This window comes from Eretmochelys imbricata, chromosome 9 (assembly GCF_965152235.1).
Source record: "Eretmochelys imbricata isolate rEreImb1 chromosome 9, rEreImb1.hap1, whole genome shotgun sequence".
Lineage (NCBI taxonomy): Eukaryota > Metazoa > Chordata > Testudines > Cheloniidae > Eretmochelys > Eretmochelys imbricata.
This window is the reverse complement of record NC_135580.1, coordinates 13092769-13118097: the sequence shown is the minus strand read 5'-3', so window position 1 is coordinate 13118097 and position 25329 is coordinate 13092769.

Below are 25329 nucleotides of genomic sequence, written 5' to 3'. Positions count from 1 at the left end.
TCTCCTTTCAGTTCCAGTACAGGCTACAACTTTAATGCAAGCTGTTTCACCCAGAAATTCCCTAGTTTCATATTTTGATTTTATGCAGGGAAAATAGAACTAGGCTTTGATTAAATTTTATTTTATTCTTAGAACATATTTGAAGTGAAGAAGTAAAGTTCAAGTAAACGCAAACCATGTAAATTGAAAACAAACATGGAACCGAACATAATGCTCCTGAAAATTGAATCTGTCAGGTTTAATATAGCTGAGCTCATGCTGGTTGAAGGAGGCAAGGATGGCCACGACCCTCTTGGATCCAGTCTACTTTAAGCGTTGGCTTCCCACACCAATGCCCTAATTGAACTGGACATCGTTAACATGCACTGTTGTTAGCAAAATCAATTATTTCAGTGATCAAGAGGCAAAAACACTTGATACTCAGATGAGGCTAGAACCCTACAGTATTATTTGCATAACCATAGGCAGTGGGTGAACCCTCCCTTCGTGGAGGCTAGCCCCGGCCCCATCCCTTCTGCCTGAGGCCCCGATCTCCCCACCCACCCCCACCCCACAGATAAAGGAGCTCAGAGCTGGCCCGAGTCTCCCCAGCTGACCCAATCCTTGAGCTGCCCCTGGCCATCCCAGGCCCCAGCCTGAAACCTGAGCTACAGGCCGCTGACTGGAGCTGAGCCCCTGCCAGCTTCAGGGGAGAGGGGGAGCGAGGGCAGAGCCTCAGGGCAGAGCGTGGGCAGGGCCACGGCCTGGATTAGAGGAGGCTTAGCCTCCCCTGGCCTTTGATACCTACCACCCATGTTCATTACTGCTCTTTATTATAATACTCTAGATATTCTGCTTAAATGGAGAAAAGTAATTAAGTGTTCCCTCTTCAAAATAAATATTAATGCTGTGGTTTTTCCCACCTTCTCTTGGAGTTTTGTTGAAACCCTGAGATGTGTGTCCATGGCTACAAAATGACTAATCAGCCCTCCCCCCTAAAGTTAAACTGGGAAATGATAGCGGCTGGGAAGGGAAAGTGTTTGGAAAATGCTTTCAACAAGCTCAGCTGTGTTCCTAACTAGACTTGGGCAAATCACTAATTTTTTGGTTGTGGCCAACCAAAAAAATAAAATAAATCAGAAAAATTTGTTTTTCCATTGACTCAAAACTACAATTATTTGTTTCTTGTCAAAATGAAAAACCAGAAAAAATAGATTAATAGATTCTAAGGCCATAGAACTGCCCCTAAACAATTCCTAGAAATTATGTTTCCTTTTAGAAAAACAGCCAAATTTGATTTAAAAATGGCCAGTGATGGAGAATGCATCACAATCCTTGGTAAATTATTCCAATGGTTAATTACTCTCACTGTAAAAATGTACACCTTATTTCTAGTCAAAATGTGTCTAGCTTCAACTTCCAACCATTGGATCACGTTACACCTTTGTCTGTGAGATTGAAGGGCTCATTACCAATACAGGTACACATAGATTGTAATCAAGTGATGGCTTAACCTTCTCTTTTTAACCTAAATAGATTGAACTCCTTGAGTCTATCACTAGAGCCTTGTGTTTATCACAAATGCAGAACCAAATAAAATGAAAGACTCACCATTCAGCAGCATCTCATATCCCATGGGGCTAGGCCTGGCTGCCTATCCAGGTGTTGTGACCTGGCACATAACGTTGGAGAGCCACTTGCTCAAATTTGCCCTCCCCACCTCATCATCATGGCAGGAGGGCAGCTGAACCAAACCAGAGCGATACTGCAAACCCATATAGCAGGTCCCAACACCCAGAACAGAGAACTACACAAGCACAGTGTTGCCAACTTCCATGATTTTGTCATGAGTCTCGTGATAATTATTGTTTCCCTGTAATGGAGTGCTGACTCACCACCGTGGCGCCTCCTGCTGGTTGCTCAGGGAATTAGCTCTGTCCAGCTGCAAAGCACCCTCCGCAAGTGGTGTCTCACCCGTTGTCTGCTCTGCTGGGCTGTCTGGGACCCGTGTTGCTCCCTGACTTGTGGCGTCCTCTTCTGGACACAGCCCTCCAGCTGTACCCCACTCGGTTCTCTGCCCTTCCAGGGGGATCAGCAACCCTCAGTCTCTACCTGCCATCATGGCCAACTGCAGCCCCAAAGTCTATCCCTTTGCCTCAGGGGCAAGCCACAGCCTGTATTGGGCCACGCTCGTCCACAGACAGGTGCCGTGTAAGGGAGGGACCCAGGCACACCCAGAACCCACTACTCTGGGTCCCGGCCCAGGGACCCTCTGGCAGCAGCTATGTCCTGCTCTCCTTCTGTCCCCTCTACTGCTCATGCTCCCTGGGCCACTTCTCTTTGGCCTTTACACCTTCTTGGTCCTTTCCATCAGGGTCCCCAGCCTGGCAGGTATCAGGCTAGAGCTTTTCCTCTGCTCCCTTGAGCCTGCCCAGCACTGCTGTATCTAATGTGCTATCCCTGGGAGCCAATCCTCCTCCCTTGCTTGTCAGGGAGAGACTCCTGTCTTTTCTGCTTTGCAGCCTTTATATAGGGCCCAGCCTGGCCCTGATTGGCTGGGTTCTGCACAACCATTCCAACAGCTGCTATTAACCCCTCCTCTGCCAAAGTGGGGCAACTGCCCCACTACATTTCCTTAAAGCTCCAGCTGCTGGAGTCAAGTGGCTATGTGAGATTTCAGCCTTCATTCTTAGAGAAAAAATAAGTTTCTAGCCCTCCTGGCTGTGAGAAAGCTTCAAAATGTGACCCCAGTGCACCTTAAAAGGCTCAAAAAGCAGAAGGCAAATAAAGAACACCAAATCTTTTATTTTTACATAATCTCAAGATTTAAAAGCCAATCTCATGCTTTTTGTTGAGCCTGACTCATGATTTCTGAACAGCTGGGTTTGGCAATACTGCAGGCACTGCCATTGTACGGCAAACTGTAGGGCAGGCCATTCAGCAACCCTCCTTCCCCATTCCCCCCTCCTCCCCCCCAAGCCTCCCAACCTCCCAGGAAGGACCTGACCCCCCACACCCAATCCAAGCCTACAATCCCTCTCTGGGAACAAAACCCAACCCCCAGGGTGTAGGGAGAAATGGATAAAATTAAATAAGAAAGTCCCCCCAAAAAACCAACAAGGTTTTATCTATTATAATGAGGCATTATAAGGATTTTCTAATCCTTTAATCACTCATGGGTTTTCTCTTCCCTCTTCAGTTTATTCAACATCCTTATTAGGGTGACCAGACAGCAAATGTGAAAAATTGGGATGGGGGTGGGGGGTAATAGGAGCCTATATAAGAAAAAGACCCCAAAATAGGGACTGTCCCTATAAAATCAGGACATCTGGTCACCCTAATCCTTATTGAACTGTGGTAATCAGGACTGGACACAGTATTCCAGCAGTGGTAGCATGAGTGCCAAATACAAAGTTAAAATAACCTCTTTACTCCTACTTGAGATTCCCATTTATGGATCCAAGGATCACATTAGTTCTTTTGGTCACTGCATCACACAGGGAGTCCATGTCCAGCTGATAATCCACTACGACCCCCACATTTTTTTTCAGAGTCACTGCTTCTGAGGATAAATATTTTGTTTTGTTTTTTAAATTCTTTTTACAGATTAAATATAGCTACAATTTGAAACAAAATGTTTTGAAAAGAAAAGTCAAAATATTTCAACATTTTTGAAATTCTGTATTTACACTTTTCCTTTTGTCTGGATTATTTGCAGAATTTCACCTGAATTCACGCGACCCAAAACTACATTTTTCGGCAAATAAACTATTTGTCTGAAAAAATTTGCCTTGCTCTAATCCTCACAAATGTGTCACTGTTTGAGAAAGCTTTTCTTAAGAGATCAAAGACAGAAGGATTTCAACTTTCCTCCATAAAGAAAAGGAGTCCTTGTGGCACCTTAGAGACTAACCAATTTATTTGAGCGTGAGCTACAGCTCACTTCATCAGATGCATATTGTGGAAAGTACAGAGGATGTTTTTATACACACAGACCATGAAAAAATGGGTGTTTATCACTACAAAAGGTTTTCTCTCCCCCCACCCTACTCTCCTGCTGGTAATAGCTTATAAACCCAGAGATTGTCAGATGCTGAATAATAAAGCAGCAATTTTCAGGGGAGAAAGGGAAGATGGCAAGCGTGGCAATACAGTGGGCTGAGGAACACATCCATGTCTCCAGTCTCTTTCATAACTGGGCTGGAATGGGATCATGTATATTTAACTGGTATAAAGAAGCCACTAGGTTTAATGCTATTTTAAAAAATACAATCAATCCAGATTTGTTCTTGATTGGAGGTCCCCTAATCCTGGCCTATGGTCCTTGGAGTGCTTGGTGCTAGACATGGCAAGCTGACTGGTCACATGGTGCTGACTTTCCTCTTGCCCCCATAAACGTGATGAACAGATCAGATGAGAAGGGGAGATTAAAGGAACAGCAAAAACCAACAGCACAATGAACTTTTTTCAAAAGTAGGTTCCAACACTTAGCACATTAAAGACACCTAAATGCTTTCCTAACTCTACTTTTCCATGTATGTAATTGATGTAGTTAGCCTGTGATCGCAAATGGATGTGGGATGTGTCATTATGGATTAGATAGGAACTGGGTCCTTGCAATCATGACTGGAAGGGGAAGTGGCCCGTGACCGTATTTGGCTTCAGAATAATAAAGCTACTAAAAAATCTAAACTCTCGAATAGTTTTGATGCTGTATCACCATGCTTCTTTAGTTACCCTTTGGGACAATTTTATAAAATAGAATGCTAGAAATATTTCACCTAATAAAATAATAATAATAAAATGCATAAAAATCCTATATAGCACCTATATTGCCTCATAAGTAACAAGACTTGATTAGAGTTTTTAGAAATTGATCATTGTTCTGTAGGTATGCAGCCTTGATGTGATCCCTCTGTTATTACAGGTCTGAGACGCAACAAGTAGCTCCAGCTGACTGTAAATACAGAAAAATGCCCATTTAACAGAGCTTCTAATGAATCATAGCCGGGAAGAATTGGACTATTTCAGTAATGTCAACTTCCAAATTTTAAGGGAAATAACAACCACATTCACCTCTAATGTGCTATGAATTATTGGAAGGCAACTTTCCTGGTGGTTATTTGAAAGCACACCAGTCTATTTCATTTAAGTTAGGTGACTGTATTTACAAAGTAGAAGCTGCAGAGGTTTTTTTTTTAGGTTGTGAAATAATTATACCACGTGACAGATATTGCAGCCACATGCAGAGTCTTCGGGGACCATACTGTATTAAATTAATGAACAGTTTATGTATCATTGTGAGCTAGGAATTGTATTCAACTCCATGGGAGAGGGTTACCACAGCTCCTCCAGGGACTAAAAACAGTGGGGGATGATTACTGCAGCCCTTGACATTGTAAACAGCTCTAGAGAAATACCACCCATGGGGTGATTTGCATGTACTGGTTCAAAATGGGTAGCAAAGGCCCAATAAGACAAAGAAAGGGCTTTAGAATAAAAGGTTGAATCATAGAAATTTAGGGCTGAAAGGGACTTCAAGAAGTCATTTAGTCCATCCCCCTGCACTAAGGCCTGAACAAGTATATCTAGACCATCCCTGACAGGTATCGTCTAACCTGTTCTTAAAAACCTCCAGCGACAGGGACTCCACAAGCTCTGTTAGTAACCTATTCCAGTACTTAACTCCTCACTATACTTACAATTTTTCCCTTAATATCTAATTTAAATCTCCCTGGCTTCAGATAAAGCCAATTACTTCCTGTCCTACCGTCAGTGGACACAGTGAAAATTGATCACAATCCTGTTTATAACAGCCTTATATTTAAAAACTCATTAGGTCCCCCCCACACACACACACACACACTCCCCCAATCTGTTCTCAAGACTACACATGACCAGTTTGTTTGTTTTTTTAATATTTCATTATAGGTCAGGTTTTCTAAGCTCTGATAATATTTAAAAAACTGTCATTATTTCCTCAAACAAAAAACTGAATGTGTCTATGGGCCCTGTTTGATTCACTTTCAGCAAATATTCCAGTGAATTAGTCTATTGGCTGGATTGTTTGTGGAAACACTGAATTTTAAGTGAGTATTGGTGAATATTCAGGGATGCCTTGCTGCTCTAGATAAGTAAGAGACTGCCTCTCCTCCTGGGTTTTGACATAGGTAAGATCAGCTGATTACCTCTTACTATTAGTCTTCAGAGTTCCAAGTCTGGGTGCAGATAATATTGTCTACCGTACAGTTGGTCAGAAAACAAACTTTCCATCCTGAGAAGAAAAGATTGGGGGGCGGAAGAGGGGAGGATTCATCCCAGATCAGGCCAAAAATTTTCATGAAACAAGGTTGGGGGCGGGGGTAGAATAATCAAAACGATAATATTATATATATATATAAATGGTCTAAATCAAAACAACGTGAATTTCAAAACAAACTCACAAGAAATGCTGGTTTCCTCAAAATGGAATTTTCTGAACAGTTCTAAAGTATGGTCTTTGGTTTTGAACTTTCTAGCCACATGGGTCTGACCTACCCCATCTTTATTAAACTTCAGGGCATGACGCAAAGCCCACCTGTATAATTAAGTTTTATCACAAGTGATGGAGAGGGGATTATTATTCTGAGTCTATATTGCTCAAATAGTGTTTAAAATAATACATTTTTGTATGCCCAGATCTTGCACTCATGTGCACATATTAAACATTGAAAAATGAAATTACATAAAAATACTGCAGAAAGTGTGGGCTTTGTGGAGTGGTACTTCTGGTAATGACAATATTCAAGGTGATGGCACCCACCTATTTGGAAGTAAATTGGTTATTCACAATACCAGACATACATATTATAAGCAGTGCCCAAAAGCCATCCATTGCTGTGAATTGTATATTTTGTGTGCCCATATATATTTATATATATATATATATAATGCGTATATATTTGTGCCCATAACTAGGACTCTCCCTCTCTTATTCAGAGAGAGAGAGAGAGAGAGAGAGAGAGGTGTGGGTGTGGGGAGGGCATGTGTGTTCCATCCCACCAGTCTCAATTGCAAACTTCTAATTCATTCTCTGGAGGTCATTTGGGATGGCAGAAGTGGGGTCAAAAGTAGTAGCCACCAGCACAGAAGTTCAGTTTATTGCTAAAGTTGCTGACCTAAAACACTCTTCTGAACAAAATGGCAAAGCCGGGAACAAAAGGAATTTTTCAGGCTGCCATTATCTCAGATTAAACACAGCAGAGGCGGCGTACTGCGAACAATGCAACTCTCAAACACAGATAATCAGCAAGTACCCATGCATTCAGATTACCAAGGCAACAGGCAATTTTAGAATACCAGTAGCTGTTTTTAAGTACAGTAGCTTTCTGAAGAGAGGACTCCTAAGTAGAAGGACAAAGGAATACAAAGTAAATGTCTTACAGTTTGAGGGGAAAAAATCATTTGGATAACAAAATACAAGGATGAACAATATAATTACACACACAAATGTATCACTAAATGCCATAAGATTTTAGATTTCTAAATAAAATGAATGCCTCCCAGGTTTAACTTCCATATAATTAATTTTAAGACCATAAACTTGTAGTGGATAATGAGTAAACTCAGTTTTAGTACCATTTCATTTAACAGCCAGAGATAAGTTAAATGATTTCTCATTTTACCTACTAGTTCTGTGACGGGAATTTAATGCATGATGGAAGAAGCAGTGAACAAGGGAAAGGGATACTGGAAGATCAGGGACTGAAAGCAACAGTAAGTCAAATCAGAGATGAGAAAGGAATGCAGAAGCACTAGGGGGAGAGTTTGGAATCAGGGAAGGGAAGGTCATTCATATCTGCTGGTGCATCTAAAAGTAAATGGAGGGTGAAAAAAAAAGACAGGAGGAGGAGGAGGTGGAAGTGGAAGAAGATAGATGACAGACAGTGAAGATTAGAGATGGATAATCTTGAAGAGGACTGATGTTTGGCTAAAGCAAGCATGTAAATATTGTTGATGCTTATCAGCAACTTGTCCAAACCATCTGAGGTCTGCAAACTGGGATGACAATTTCAGGACATGCTCTCCTTAGATTTCCAGTGCTGATAGGGTCTCGCTAGATTAACTGGAAGCAAACTGGAGCATCTCTGAGTGTCCACTTCTGGCAGTGAGCAGAATCAAATGAGTTGTGGGTGGAAGCTTGAGAAAGTTCTTATTTTATGACAGTCCCTTTAAAGATACATACTCATTTGAACAGGAAGTGTTCCAAGGTTTGGGCCCCTGCAACACTACAAAACACAACGTATAGACCACCACATTGAAGGGTAATTTGGTAATTAAATTACACTACACTGTGCACAATTTTCCCTCTTTAATCTTTGATGTCCTCCGAATTTTATTACAAACACTTAAAGTATGGATTTTTTACCAGAATAAAACATATGCAAAGTAACAGTAGGACAGGTAATTTACATAGCAAACATACAGACAATGGGATGGGACTCAAAATTCCCATATTTCACCATTCGTGTTGAATTTTGCCATTTTAAAATGGCACACACAGTTAAGGTTGCAACCAGGGTCTTATTTTAAACCTTCCTCCCCTTTCCTGAAAACTGTCAGGCTTGTTCTTGGACCAGACAATATTCCTCCAATCCCTATGACACTCCCCCCCCGCCCCGAGTCTATGAGAGAAGGGTGGCTAGTATAGACAAGGTCTGAGAGGCATGGCTAGAATGCCTTTTGCAGGTACCTTGGGGAGAATGTGGCTCTAAGTGGGTGTTTTGAGCTACACAATTCACTTCCACTTGGTGGGTGAACTACTATTGAAGCCTTTCAAAAGAAATAAAAAAGGTCTTTGCCTTCATTTAAAGGAAGAGCACATGTATCAGAAGACTCAAAAAGTTGGAGGGTAGGGAAATAAAGAAGTCTTGTAAGATGAAGGGACATGTAGAAAGTTCAAGGCTTGGCTTACTAATTTTCTCCTTTCCCAGGAGCAAGAAGAAAGCAGGGGAAGACCTGGAGCTCAGTTGTATCTGGGGATATATCTACACCATAATAAAAAAACTCACTGCACTGATTCTCAGAGTCTGGGTCAGCTGACTCCAATTTACGGGGCTCAAGTTGGGGGCTATAAAATTGCAGTGTAGACATTGGGGCTTGGGCCTGGGCTCTGAGACCCTCCCCATCGTGGGGTCTCAGAGCCTGGGCTCCAGCCCAAGCCCAAACATCTACACTGCAATTTTACAGTCCTGCAAACTGAGCCCCAGGACCCCGAGTCAGCTGATCCAGGCCAGCCGCAGATGAGTTGTGGGTGTTTTATTGCATTGGAGACATACCCTGGGTCACAATACTTCCTGAATGCTATTCCTGGAGTAGTACCAGTTTATGTACCCTTGCTCATGGCTGTGCATAATGTCACAACCTAGCCCTTAAAAATTGACAACAACCTCCTGGGTTAGGAATGTCCTTTATTTCTTTAACAAGTTTTAATGGATTATAATGTCCATCTCTTTATTTTTGTGCCATAAGGAAAAAGGGGAAAGCTTTGCATGTGCTCTGGCACTGAATGGATTGTACCTCCTGTGGGAAACGTAGGGAAAGAGTTGTGCCTGCATTCCTCAGTTTGCTATGTTTCCAGAACCACAGCTGGCTGGATAGACTCAGAGGTGCATCTAAGGGCTGACCTACACTACAAAGCCCTTTTGGGATTTCTGGGACACTGAACAGTGTCATTGCAGCAGAGACCAGAAACCCAGGAGACTGAGAACAGAGGCATGGGCAAGCTACCAAAAGCCAGCCTGACTGCGCATTTGAATCCAGACCACAGAGCCACAACAGCAAATCTTACTATCCTTGCCGGAGCAGTTCACCAGCCCAGGCAAGTAAGGAACAGCCTAACCAAGAATTCCCAGAAGCTACACAGTACATTTGGCATATCCTTTTTTATTTTATTGATAAATATATGCAGATTTACGGACAAATCTGTGTTTTGATATAAATGTCACAACTCATTCTCCCCAGTAGCAAAACATCACCAGACAGTTCAGAAAAGGTAGAGATCAAATCTTGGTATAGTTAATAATGACTCAAGCAGCTCCCATGGCAATTTACCACACCCAGGAGACACTTTATAAGGATCTTGCTGGGGTAACCATTGCTTGGTGATTCCACACATGATTGTTGCAGTTAAGCCCAGGCTACAGGAGGTTTTCAGGGGGACAGGGATGCAGCCTGTGCACCCCTGACTCCCTCCCTCCAGAGCAGGCCCTGTGTGTGAGGAGCCACCAACAAGCCCCAGGCCCGCCTCATGCTCCATCCCCCTTGCTGGTCCAGGACAGGAGTGGTGGCAGATCCAGCTCCCAGGTCCACCTGTTGCTACTTCACCATAAATAAGGTAAGCTTTTAAAAGCTATTCAATTATACATTGGGTGGAGGTGCAAATGACTATATTGGGATTTGTACCTCACCTCTCAAAAAAAAGTCATGAGCCACCACTTGGTGTGGATGCTTTTACAAACATCCTTGTTTGTTTATTATGATATTGTGTTTTAAGCCAGCAACAGATTTCAGCGCTGTACCACTCATCAGAAACTGAGTCTAAACTGACCGTTTGCCTATGCAGATACTGGGAGGAAACAGGGTTGTATGTGTTGGCTTTAAGTGCTGGAAGGGGTAAACTTTATGTAGTAATTTTGTCTTTTATCATCTTAATCTCTTTTTCCATTGTCTCCCCATCCTGAGTTCCCCATACCTAATAAAGGCCTGGACGCTGTTTTATTACTCTGGGAATTGAGATAGCTATTTTATTTTTCTGTACTCTGACTCTCCTCTAGATGCAGTTGGGTACTGAATATTTTCCCAAGCAACAGGCTCTCTGCATTCTTGCTGCTAGGAGGGGTTTCCTTGGGTGGAGGCACCAGTCATCTTTATAGGTGAACCCAGGAGCAAGACCTCTGAACTGAAAAAGGAGAAGGCTGCAGCCACGCCTCAGGGCTGCGTTACACAGATGTAAGTGTTTACTTCCTTTCTGATAGGAATTGTAAATTTTTTTCCCCTTTTAAGTTATGTTTGAAGTTTGTATGACATTGTATGTGTTTGTGTGCACTTTGATTTTGTACTCAAAGTTTTGTTTTTAGATAAAAAAATATTTTAGATATTTCAGAACACATAATGGCAGCCAAGAAATCAAACAGTACTTTAAATGCACACCACTCAACTCAGAATTCATAGTCTCAGGAAAACGTCCAGCCATATTTACAGAAGTACAGCAAGCACCATATAGTGGCAAGAAAAGCCACAGGCCCAACCGTATTTCAAATTTGCAGCAGGCATAACAGAACAGATACCAGCTGGGAAAAAAAATAGTACATAATGTCTTTCTTGTGTATTTCAAGACAGAACATTACTGTGGTGGATTATGAAAATGAACCTTTAAAGCCTCTGGGTATGTCTACACTTAAAAAGCTACAGGGGGCAGCTACACCACAGTAGTGCTTCCATGTAAACACTCACTACAGTGACAGGAAGGTTCCTTCCTTCCTTCGCTGTAGTTAATCCACTTCTCTGAGAAGAGATAGCTAAATTGATGGACAAATTCTTTGGTCAACCTAGTGCTGTCTACATGGTGGGGTTAGGCCAGCATACTCCTAAGAGACGCAGCTGATACCAGTGTAAAATTTCAGTGTAGACCAGACCTCTCTCAAACATACAGCTCCAAGTTGGGCTCTTATAATAGCTCTGGAGTCTGACTGTTTGAATTTAGTAGTCACTCCACTTTGTCCCTCCACCCTGGTAATAGCTTTTCTCCCTTTGCCTCCCATACATTATGAAATATGCAATACGGATCTATAACCTATATAACCATAGGGATTTTTACTTACTGAGATATAATCTAGTGAATAGATAATACCAATGACCCTTAATCTACCAAAAATATGGTTCCACAGTCATTCTGCATCTACTGATCAGGTAGCTGAATTTTTCTCCTCTGGCACTGTCAAGGTGGCCGGTGTATGGCTTCATGAGGAAGGGGAGAAAGAGCTAGGTTGGGTCACGCAGAATCACTGTTGGCATTTCCACATTGCTAGTAATAATCCATTACTTAGGAAAGAATATCCCTGTGTGCAGCTTTTGAACAGTCCTGTGTTTTTAAAGATGATTGTGTCATGCACCTTCCCTGACCAGTCCACACTGGATACTTAATTGATAACAGTCATCCACTAGTGTTTGCATAACCATGGAAAAGTAGCCCTTTCTGCTTATGTATTCAGTAGTAAAGTGGGTTGGTGCCAAAATAGGATATGCATTCCATCTGTCGCCACACCATTGCTGTAAATCCATCCATTATTTCTTGTATATTGCCAAGAGTCACAGTCCTGCATTGCAGAAGACAATTAACAGCCCTACACATTTCCATCACAACAGCCCCCCTTGATGGTTTTTTCAGCTCCAAAATTATTTCCCCACTGACCAGTAGCAATCCAGCTTTGCAAGCTTCCAGAGCATGATCACCACTCTCTTCCCCAGGGTCAGCGTAGGTTCCATTCTCCTGTCCCTACACTGGGAGACTGGGGTGAGTTGGGCCTGTTGCATCCAGAGGATTCTGGAGCTACTGCTCATTGTCCCAAGCCTGCATTATGACAGAATCCCAAGACTTAGTGCTCATTCCTCAGGCCCAGAAGTGGCATTCCACTGCCTGCAGCTGCTCCATGGAACCTCGAATTTCCCCCTCTCCCCGCCCCCACAGTTATGCCCGTCAAGAAACTCCCCTCAAAGATATCCTCATCTTCCTCATTGTGATCCCAGTTGTTGCACATCTTCAGGAAGTACTGCAAAGACAAGAAAATCCTGCATCCTGTGTTTGCAATGTTCATGAGAATTAGTGCTGAGCTCTGATGGCTTCATGCTTCTGTCAGAGATGGCAGAGACCAAAAAGTACTGCGTGGGATTATGGGATGAGGAATGTATTATGGGATGGAGAAAGTAACATGCTGGGAACTTGACACCTAGCACCCAGAAATCCCTGGGCAAATCATTACTATACTACAACACATTGCAAAAAAAAAAAAAGTGTCCCACAAGGCACTGTGCTGTACAGTGACACATGGCACATTGGGATACCTACCCATGCTGCCAAGCACTTTACAGCCATGCAAGCCCTCACAGTGCTTATGCACAGCACTGACACAAGCAGACAGGTATTCCATATGCCCAAGCGATTACAAACTTCGGTGGCTATACGACGATGCAACTTGCATCATCCAAAGTTTGTAGTGTAGACGTGACCTGAGTGGGTCACAATTCCTCCACTGCTATACCAGATCATAGCCTGCCTGTGGTAGCTCTGATACTCAGACCAATGACTGGGTAAGTGAAGTGGAGTCAAGGATCTGTCAATTCATCCCTCTCCACCCATTAGTGTCAGAGATGGTAAGTGGACAAGTAGGCCTACTTGTTCCTCTGTCCCCAGACTCAAGGGCCAGATAGTCCACGCATGTATGAGCATAAAGGAAGTTCTTACTCCCCTCTTACTCTCTTACATAGGTACAAAGTCTGAGTCACAAGCAAGCCCTAAATTAGGGTTGCTACATTTTGACTTTTTTACTAAAAACTTGGCCACCATAATTGAAAAGGTCCAAAATCTTGCATGGTAAAGGGTTTAACTAAACATTCTGTAAAGAGTTGGGGGTTTTTTTTTGTTTTTTTATTTTGTTTTTTGGGTAAGTAAATGATTAAAATTAAAATACTTTATATTAATGGAGATTTTTGTTTGGGAATTGGAATAAACCGAGAGGGGGGATTGTTTTGTTTTTTGATAAATTTACCACACTGTTAATCTCCAAGCAGCAGCAAACACTGCCAGTTCCTGAAGCAACTGAGAATTTATTAACTGTCGGAGAACTTAACAGATGTACGTAATATATTTTATAGATAGCAGTTGTTGATAAGTGTTCTTGGAATAAAGGACTCAAAGAGGCCTGATGTGAATCTGGGAATTCCTGTCACTGATCATGGCAAGTGAAATATTAATAAGTCGTATTTCTTATCTACAAGTATGGAATTTGTAGTGCACCTTCCAAAAATTGGTTTCTTCTCCCATTTTTGTTAAATGCTCCTTATTTCCGGCCTACAACAAAGGAATTTCTGAGATGTTTTTACATCAAGACAAGAATAATTGTTTCCCTCTCTTCAAGATTACATAACTTTTCCAAATCAGATTTCCGGAGTTTTGTCCGTTTCAAAGCTGTGGTGCTCAATGGCTTTTGACAGCATGGTGATTCATGCAGCAGTATGAAGCCAATTTTGTTTATTATTGTTACAACATGTCCATTTAGATTAGGTAGCCCTTTTACCCAGTATAAATACAGGTACTAATTTAGAGCATTAGAGGAGCTTCATCTTTTGGAGCTTTGAACCGCTGGGATACCATTTCCTCAGTGCTTATAGTAGGCAGGATTGCAAAAGGTCACAGACCCAGAAAAAAAATCCACACTGGATCATACCTTTATGAAAGGTTTTGCTGAAAAATCACCATTGTTAGCAAAAGACAGCGTTAAATTTTTTTAAAAATCTAAGCTAGTTACTGCCTCAATGGAAGTTCTGGTGCCTACAAATTTATTTCAGCTGGAATTATGACAGACCACCCCCACTTTTCAGTCTGCATTTCCTCCTCTCCCCAGCAATCATATCAAAATCTTCTTGCAGTGAAGTGTGTTATCAAGGGAGAAATACTGCACGTAATGGACTTCAGTGGCATGGTAAGCTACTGTGAAAAAAAGCTCATCTCAGAGGATTCTTCAAGCAGGAGGAATCAGGGCAAGTACGAGCACACCACAGGACTCTGATCCAGAGGGAGAAGTCATAAGCCACCATCAGCAGGGACTGCAGAAATATGCAGGGAGTTTTCCAAAATCTGAAGAGATTCCCCACCCACCCACTCACCCGAGAAACTTCTGCAGAGGGTTATTCCCCCACCCCTTTCTAGCTGTCACTGGTTTCTTTAATAATTTATTGATTTAGCTAGATTTGGAAGGAGACTGTACCTATCCCAGACACTAGGCATCTTTGACATAACATCTGAAAACTGTGGTGTTTATATGCTCCTTGTAATTATTAGAACTTGGAGCACTGGCTGTTGGGAGTCTGAAAGGACAGGAAACAGGAGGGGGGGGGCGTTGAGGAGGCTGAGTAAGAGCTACCGAGGGTGCAGCAGGAACTTGGTAAGAGGTTTCCACTTTAAAAATAAAGTCCTGTTGAAGTTTGTTAGTACCTTGCCCGGTTCCTACAACATTTTGGCAATGACGACGGATCTTCTGCCTCTGAACCCACCTGCACCTTTTCTGCAAAGCCTAAGTGAGCCTCCAATTACTTTTACTGCCTGGATCCATATGTTTGAGACTTATCTGCTTGCAATCAGTGCTACAGAGATTTCTGAAGTAAGAACGCTTGCTTTGCTAATCCACTGCCTTGGAGCAGAAGGGCAGCGTATATTTTACACTTTTTCCCTTGCAGATGATAAATATGAGACTGCACTCACTGCATTAAATAACGTTTTTGTGCTAAAAGTGAATGTAGTAGCTAATCGCTACAGATTTTGCCAGCGTGAGCAGAAAACAGGGGAGACTATAATGCAGTATATTGCTTCCCTGAGGAGCCTGATTGTGACTTGGGGAATATGGCAGATGAGATGATTAGAGACCAGCTCATTGAGAAAACAACCATGCTTCATGTAAGAGAACGCTTACTTCTAGAACCACAACTTACACTAGAAAAAGCAATAACCATTGCTACCCAGATTGAGTCAGCTACAACTGAAGCCAAAATAATGAGCCTAGATACAGGAGGCACAGTCCAGGCTGTGCTTGCAGAAAAGTTCACTATCACTGCGGACAAACGATTACAAGAGGAAAACTAATGAAAAACCACTGAATCAGCAAATTCAAAATACAGTAAAAGCATGCTTTTGCTGTGGATCCCCACAACACCTTGCAAGCTACACAGGATGTCCAGCAAAAGTAGCTCAGTGCAATCATTGCAAAAAGATTGGGCATTTTGCTAAAGTATGTCACAGCAGCCAGTTCAATCAACAGGTACATGCAGTTACAATACCAGAGCGGGGACAAAATCACTACTGCACATATTCCAGAACAAATAAAGTGCACTGTAAATGTTTCCACCATACCCTCAGGAAAATCACACTCTATTCAGCTAATGTTGGACACTGGCTCAGCAGTATCTATACTACCTGATTCCATCTATTTGCATTACTTTAAAGATGTGCCTCTTACCGAACCCAAACTTCACTTGGTGTGCTATTTGAAAAACCATATTCCAGTACATGGCTGCCTGCCAGCAATAGTTACTTTTGGTGATTGCTGTGAAACTACAGAGTTCTACATTGTCCACAAAGGTACTCCTATCCTTGGCAGAGATTTATTGGCCGCTTTAAATCTCAGGGTAGTTAATGGACAAATTGATCTTCCTCAGCAAAGCACTTTTGCGGTACACACACCAGTTTCAGCTGGGACCCAACACCAGGTTGAGGAGAAACTCGGCTGTGCTTATGTTTCTGCATAAAGTTAAAATATGGAATAATGTGATGCCTGTACGACAGAAGTTACGGTGCTTACCATTTTCAGTCAAGGAAGCTGTTTCAGAGGAACTCAGAAAACTTGTTCAAAAGGACATTATTGAGGAGATTGACTCCTCGGAATGGGTTTCACCTATAGTAGTGATGCAGAAGAAGGGTGGAGGCATTCACCTTTGTGTGGACTTAAGGGAGCCAAATAAAGCTATTGTGATTGACATCCATCCTCTTCCTCACCTAGAAGTAGTATTTACAGAACTCCATGGAGCAAAGTTGTTTTCTACTCTTGATTTGCAGAGCGCATACTACCAGGTTGTGTTGTATGAAGATAGCAGAGACCTCACAGCATTTATTACACATGAGGGACTATTTCATTTTAAACATGTTCCATAGGTCTCACATCTGCCCCAAGTGCCTTCCAAAAAAATGATGTAATTGATTCTGAAGAATCAACATGGAGTTCAGTGGAAATACTTCTGAGGAGCATGACAATAACCTGCAGTCTGTACTAAACTGCATCAGCAAAGTAGGCCTCAAGCACAATAGGTCCAAATGCAAATGTAGACAAACTGAACTCTCCTTTCTGGGGCATACAATTTCACAGGCTGGACTAAGACCTGAGCCAGATCATATCCTGGCAATTTCAAATGCTCCTCCTCCAACAGATTTGCAAACCTTATGTTCCTTCTGGGGTCTTACCTCCTGGTATGCAAAATTCATTCGCAATTATGCTTCTGTCGTTGAACTGTTATGAGAATTACTACGGAGAAGTTCAACCTTACTGTGGACAATGGATGCACAAGCTAGTTTCAAAATGGTGAAAGACTTGATTGTACATAGTCCAGTACTTGCACTATTTAGTCCTGCATTGCCCACAATTGTAACTACTGATGCTTCTGATTATGGACTTGGAGCTGTCCTCACACAGCTTCAAACAACACAGAGAGGACTGTTGCATTTGCTTCAAGGACACTAAGTAATGCTGAGAGAAAATATTCTACAGTTGAAAAAGAAGCACTTGCTTGTGTCTGGGCTAGTGAAAAATGGAGAACTTACCTGTGGGGCTGCACGTTCAAGTTGTGCACAGACCACAGCCCTTTGACGACGTTGCTCACCACAAAAGGACTGGGAAGAGAAGGATATCGTATTCCTAGAATGGTCTGCAAGACTACTCTCTTTCAATTATGAACTGGAATATAAGCCTGGAAACCAAAATGTGGTGTTTAGATGCTGCTTGTAATTATTAGAACTGGGAGCACTGGCTGTTGGGAGTCTGAAAGGACAGGAAACAGGAAGGAGGTGCGGGGAGTTGAGGAGGCTGAGTGAGAGCTACCAAGGGTGCAGCAGCAGCTTGGTAAAGAGGTTTCCACTTTAAAAATAAAGTCCTGTTGAAGTTTGTTAGTACCTAGCCTGGTTGCTACAACAAAAACCCAGCGGCCTCCTCCAAAAAACAGAGAATAAAGCTAAAAATCAAACTCACCACAACAAACGCTATCCCTTATTTCCTCTTAACCCAGAAGAGAAGATGAGCCTTGGCAACATACCCTAAAGGTTAACAATTCTGGCCATTTTGGACAAAAGGTTGGAATTCATTCCAAAAGTTGTGAGCTTCTCTCAGAATTTGCCTGCAGGCAATTCCCTCCATTCTCTTAGTGAGGGGGTTCCAGTTCAAGCATTTCAAATGACAAACGTGTGGATTTCCCAGGTCAAGAGGAGATGTCTTATATAAGCAGGTACCAGACCCACTTAGGGCTTTATAAGCAACATTTATAAGATATATATAGATATATAAATAAATAAAAAAATTTATAAGCAAGATTAACCCGAAGTTCACTGGAGGAACTACTGTATACATAAGAAATTACAAAAGCCAAATGTTCCTTATAATAAAAATCAAAATAAATGCTTAAACTGTCTATCTATTTCTATCTGTCTTAGGTTTTTATGTAGGGCCTAACATCAGTGTACCTGCACAAGCAGGATTTTCCCTCAAATATTCCAGGAAGAATCAGTTTTTTAAGAAGGACACTAATTCCAGAATGCATACATAGTGAGAGTTTTTTCTTGAATTTGGATTGAAGTTCTTGCTCAGCAACACCAGAGTCTGATTCATCAGTACTATCACAATGTTCCATCCAGCTTTAGCATGAAAGTGCAGTGTATGATGGGTGAAATCCTGGACTCATTGAAGTCAGAGGCAAAACTCCCATTGACTTCAGTGAGTCCAGGATTTCATTTGAAGAGTAGAAAGAAAATCTGTGTAATATTATATAGGAAAGAGTACTGATGGCAATTAAATTTTCCTGAAAGTAAGAGATCTATTATTTTACTCTTCACTATTGAAAAGCAACAATAATATTTTATACTAATATCCTGTTAAAAGGGTTTCAGGAATAAATATAAGGCATTGTGAAGTTTCATAAATGTGAGGTCCTTTTCTCTAGTGATATTAACTTAACTTTATCACTCAAGAAGTCCTGAAAAATGATTACTTCCCTACTGGTGATAATATCCTCTTTCAAAAGGGAATTTCTTGATTGGGTGTCCCTTTTCTTATAGCAAATAAATAAACCCTTAAATCTTAAATGTGTTTAAATTAGAAGGAAGAAAATACTAAAGCCAGTCTACTGTCTATCCCTGTAACTGGAATTGATGATCTGTGAGGACTTCTACAATTCCCTTAAGGAAGAGGATTGCTTTAATCAATGGTTGGAATTAAAACAAAGCAATGTGGCCTAGAAGTCTTAAAGAAAAGCATGAGATCACACTATTAAGATTGTCACAAGATTGTGATAAATTTGCACCATTGTCTGGTTTCATTACACTCTGTCACAAAAATGAGTTATCAGAGAATTACTATCTCTAACGTTCCCCTTTATGATACATTTGTTTTCATGTGACAAGACTTACAACAGGAGAAGAAAATGGACAAAATTAATCCTTCTTCAAGGGAGAAAAAAAATGCACCAAATTAACTTATTCTGATGACAACCCAACATTTTTATGGCTGACTTAGAACAATGCTTCCTCAGCTCTCGTCCCCTAACGCCCCTACTCTACTTGCGCTATATTGATGACATCCTCATCATCTGGACCCATGGAAAAGAAGCCCTTGAGGAATTCCACCATGATTTCAACAATTTCCATCCCACCATCAACCTCAGCCTGGTCCAGTCCACACAAGAGATCCACTTCCTGGACACTACAGTGCTAATAAACGATGGTCACATAAACACCACCCTATACCGGAAACCTACTGACTGCTATTCCTACCGACATGCCTCCAGCTTTCACCCTGACCACACCACACGATCCATCGTCTACAGCCAAGCTCTGCGATACAACCGCATTTGCTCCAACCCCTCAGACAGAGACAAACACCTACAAGATCTCTATCAAGCATTCTTACAACTACAGTACCCACCTGCTGAAGTGAAGAAACAGATTGACACAGCCAGAAGATTTCCCAGAAGTCACCTACTACAGGACAGGCCTAACAAAGAAAATAACAGAACGCCACTAGCCGTCACCTTCAGCCCCCAAATAAAACCCCTCCAACGCATTATTAAGGATCTACAACCTATCCTGAAGGATGACCCAACATTCTCACAAATCTTGGGAGACAGGCCAGTCCTTGCCTACAGACAGCCCCCCAACCTGAAGCAAATACTCACCAGCAACCACATACCACACAACAGAACCACTAACCCAGGAACCTATCCTTGCAACAAAACCCGTTGCCAACTGTGCCCACATATCTATTCAGGGGACACCATCACAGGGCCTAATAACATCAGCCACACTATCAGAGGCTCGTTCACCTGCACATCCACCAATGTGATATATGCCATCATGTGCCAGCAATGCCCCTCTGCCATGTACATTGGTCAAACTGGACAGTCTCTACGTAAAAGAATAAATGGACACAAATCAGATGTCAAAAATTATAACATTCATAAACCAGTCGGAGAACACTTCAATCTCTCTGGTCACTTGATTTCTGATCTCAAAGTGACTATCCTTCAACAAAAAAACTTCGAAAACAGACTCCAACGAGAGACTGCTGAATTGGAATTAATTTGCAAATTGGATACAATTAACTTAGGCTTGATTAAAGACTGGGAGTGGCTAAGTCATTATTCAAGGTAACCTTGTTTTTTTCTACCCCTTCCCCCCCCCCCCCAGACGTTCTTGTTAAACCCTGGATTTGTGCTGGAAATGGCCCACCTTGATTATCATACACATTGTAAGGAGAGTGGTCACTTTAGATAAGCTATTACCAGCAGGAGAGTGGGTTTGTGTGGGGGGGGGGGGAGGGTGAGAAAACCTGGATTTGTGCTGGAAAAGGCCCAACTTGATTATCATACACATTGTAAGGAGAGTGATCACTTTAGATAAGCTATTACCAGCAGGAGAGTGGGGTGGGAGGAGGTATTTTTTCATGCTTTATGTGTATAAAAAGATCTTCTACACTTTCCACAGTATGCATCCGATGAAGTGAGCTGTAGCTCACGAAAGCTTATGCTCAAATAAATTGGTTAGTCTCTAAGGTGCCACAAGTACTCCTTTTCTTTTAACCCTAAGATGGTTATCTCCTGGTCCTAGGTAGGTTTCTTAGGGGGCAGAGGGATGGGAGGGAAGAGAAATCAAATGTTGTTCAATCTTAATAAAAATTAGAATTAAACATCAAATTCAGACTAATGTAACACCACGCAACTTCATTTACTCCATGTAATGCAACTCCAATGTCATGGTATTGCAACAAAACATCAGGGTATGAATCAGAGTTTTAGGACAAAAGATCTTTAAGCCAATGGACTACACATGTGTTCAAAGTTACGTGCATATGTCCCCTTATGAACTGGTGCTGAAGGCCCCAATCCTACTGTCATTAATCATAGATAGAGCTGGTTGAAAATTTTCTTGACAAATTTTTGTATTAAAGAATGTGCTTTTGTCAAAAAGTAGATTCCTGTGTGAAAATGTCCAAAAAAAAAGTTGAAATTGAGTTTTCTGAGGAGGAGATATTTAAAAAAGTATTTCAAATTGTTGAATCCAAACTAAGAGTTATCATTAGCTGTATCACTGTAATTTCAAAACAATGTCATTTTGAAATGGCGAATTGTTTTGATCAGGAATATCTGTTTTATGTTTCAATATTTTGATTCAACTCTTTTCAGAATTGTTTGTTCTGTGAATTTTTCTGTATTTCAACCTCCATCTCTGATTTGGAATGAAAACTCAACTTCATTTCCTTTGTGAAGAAGATTCCATTCCTTCAGCGTCTCTTTTCCTAGGGAAATTGAGGTCATTAGGCGTTTCGGCTGAGTAAGGCCTGCAAGTTTCTGATCTAAATTTTGCAGAAACCTAAAAACATCCCTTATCTGAAGAACAACAAGCAAAAAACATGGACTGTGTGATGCATGCTGCTTGGGAGAATGGCTCTCTACATGACATAAAAACAGCTACTTTTCTTCCAGATAAATGCATCTTACTCTGTGGACAGTTTACAGGAATGCATGGTCAGTGTTCAACCCAATATCTATTCTCAAATCTAGGCCCAGATTTAAACACTTTGTGTTAATTCAAAGTGCCTTTTATTACCATCTATCTTTTTGTCTAGGTTCTTATCAAGCTGCAGTACTGAATAAAAACAAATAAACCAACAAGTGGACTGGATTTCACCCATCTGCACCGTAAGATGGGGGCAGGAGGCGGCGGTACATTGCCCATGGTCCTAATTAGTTACCTGAAACAACCTTGCTTGTGCTAAAAAAATTGGCGTAGCTCCACTGATTTTAACAGAACTACGCCAGTTTACACGAGCTGAGGATCTGGTCACAACACCTACAATCTGAATGACTGCTCCGTGCAGTATCATCCTCAGTGGTGTTTAGAAAAGGTATTCAAAAAGCACAAAGAAGAGCCAACGATCTGGAGAGGGAATTTATGTAATGATAGGATAATTGAGTCATCACGATATCAGGTAACCAACAATGTTGTCTGAGATAAGTGCACTTATTTCTTATTACTTAGAATATTAATACTATATTATTATATTATATAATATTTTAATACTTAGAATATTAAAATCTTAAGAATTGCTGCCTTTTCCCTTAATTGTAGGCCCTCATCCAGTATTAATAACAATAATGGTAGTCTTTTCTTAATGTGGAGAAACTGTCAATGTTTACCATCCGTGTATAGGGAAACATTGTGGTATTTCAGACGCAGCTGTTGTGGGAGTGATGACAAAAACATACTTTTTCAAATTATCATCTCTGTATATGGAGACAATGATATCTCATCACAAAAGGGTCTCATGAAAGTTCAAAGCTAGGCTCCCCCAACAATATTTGGTACATATCTACAACATTCATAACAACGCGTTTTACAATGTGTCACACGTTTGCAGTCATTTTGTACATATGCACACTGTAGCTATATTGTTATTGCAAGAGACTTCACGTTTCATTTTTACTGAAGTTCCTGAGCCAGACCCTCAGCTAGTATAACTTAATTTTAATGAAGCTATGTTGATTTATGCCAGCTGAAGACATGGCCCATTTTTATTTCTTTACTTGTGGATTTCTTTAAGAAAAATCTCTTTTCCTCTCCCTATTAAAATATCCATTATATTTAAGTACAGTGATTTGTCTTTCCTCCAGGCTAAGACTGTCCTGACATTTCAGGTGGTATTTGTATTGTAAACTCTGGATCCTTCCATAAAAAGATACATGCTGGTTTATTTACTGAAAAGAGGGTAATTCAGAGGCAGCATCTGGTTTTTTTCCAGTGAAGTTCTGCCCATTGTGTGGTTGAACTGAGAAAGATGTAACAAGGTAAAGTGATTCACTCAAAGCCACTCCGTGAGTCAGAGTCCAAGTTAGACCCCAGGAATCTGCTAACATCTGATACTTTGCACTATTTGCGCTAGACTACATGGTGTCCCCATTTGCCTTTGCACATCTGAATGTAGCTAGAAAGCTTAACCTTTTTCAATAGGGCTCCTGTATTATACACAGCACAGCCTGCCTGAATAACCTTATTTGCTGCATCAATGCTTTGTTTGAAGAGCCAGCTCACTCAACTAGTCTAAAAGGCAACAGAGCAGCAAAGCAGATTTCATGTAATTCCATCGTGAAAATAAGGCCAGAAAATCAGGGGATAACATCTGCCATAGATGCCTGAAGGCCTTTTTGGCCTGCATAGGAAAGTCTGATTGCTTTACATTTCTGCATTGCACTGGGTTGCATCAGGTTATGCCTTACCACATCACATGTATGCATCTCGCTGGGCTGTATAATAAGAGAAATGAACCCAGATCTCCCTGCAATAGACACATGATGCTAAGGGCTGTACATATGAGAAATAAGTATTTCAAAACACCACTATCATTAGGCAGAGTCTTATCCAACTCCAGGGCACTTCAATCAAGGCTTAGTTAGCTCCCGAAAGTGTATCTGTTTAATGTCAGGATATTCATAGACATGCTTTAACCCAACAAATTACCACCCAAAAAAAAAAAAAAAATCACTAAAAGATCCATTTTTGTTTTGGGTATTAAGGTCTGATCCTGCTTCTGTTCAATTAAAGGATGCTTTTTCATTGTGCTCAAGAGGAGCAAATCCTAGATCTATGCTTAAAGAGTCACTCAATTGGCTTCCTGTGAAGCACTGAGCCCTTTGAACAGCACTCACTAAGAGTGTGGGAGATCAATAGCGCCCCCAACCTTCTCCACATGGAAAGAGTTGAAAGTTTCAGGTGTCTTTGGTGAATAGCTTGTACAAACCTATTCTCTAATGCTTCCCTTGGTTTTCATCCCAGCATTTCTCCTTTTGAAATGAGATATATTTACAAAAACAATAAAAGGAGCTATAAAAAAGGGACTTGGTAGTGTCCATTTAATTAATTCTTTCTCCATGAATCTTTAAAAGTGATATAATTAGAGTGCAACAGAATTACCAGGGAAAGACAATGTATAATATACAAAAAAGAGATCAAAATAAAGAAGGAGCTAGAATGACAGGAGACTTTATATAATAAAACTCAAGTAGAGAATGTACGAGGGAAGAGGCAAATTTATAAGACTTGGGGCCTGATTCTGATCTCACTTGCATGAATGAGTAACTCTATTAACCTCAGAGTATGGAGGCTCACCATTTTCAAAGAAAGCATTGAAAAACACTATGCTAAGGGCAGTTTAAAAATTTACAAGTCACTAGAAAACACTTAAGTTCAGAGTAATGGGCTTGATGCAGGAATTACTGGGTGAAATTCTATGGTCTCCGTTACATAGGAAGTCAGACTAGATCCGAGTGGTCCCTGCTCACTTTTAAAGCTATGAATGTCAAGTAAGGAATAATTCTGAACTAGAAGCTGGTGGGGGGCGGGGGGATAGGAAGTGTAGTAGGGTCTTTTTAAACCTTTCATTTTGTTTTTCTTCATAATTTATGAAGACCCATCAATGTTTTAATGGTTGCCCTCCCTTGCCCCCATTTTCTGCATTAGAAATATCAGCCCCCCCCCCCTTTTTTAAAAAATTTCTTGGAGGCCTTTGGCAAAATCTCTGGAGGACCTGAATAATGATGCCACCCAAAACTAATCTTGGCTGGAGCTTCTCTTTCATTCACAGTACTTTGCCACCATTAGCGAGGGAAAAAGTGAAATGAGAACTTATATTCCCCATGTAAAAGCAAACAAAAAAAAAGCCATTTAAGGAAAAGCTAAAAGCTTTGAGGCATTCATTTAACCCACTCTTTCCTTCATACTGCTGTTTTCTC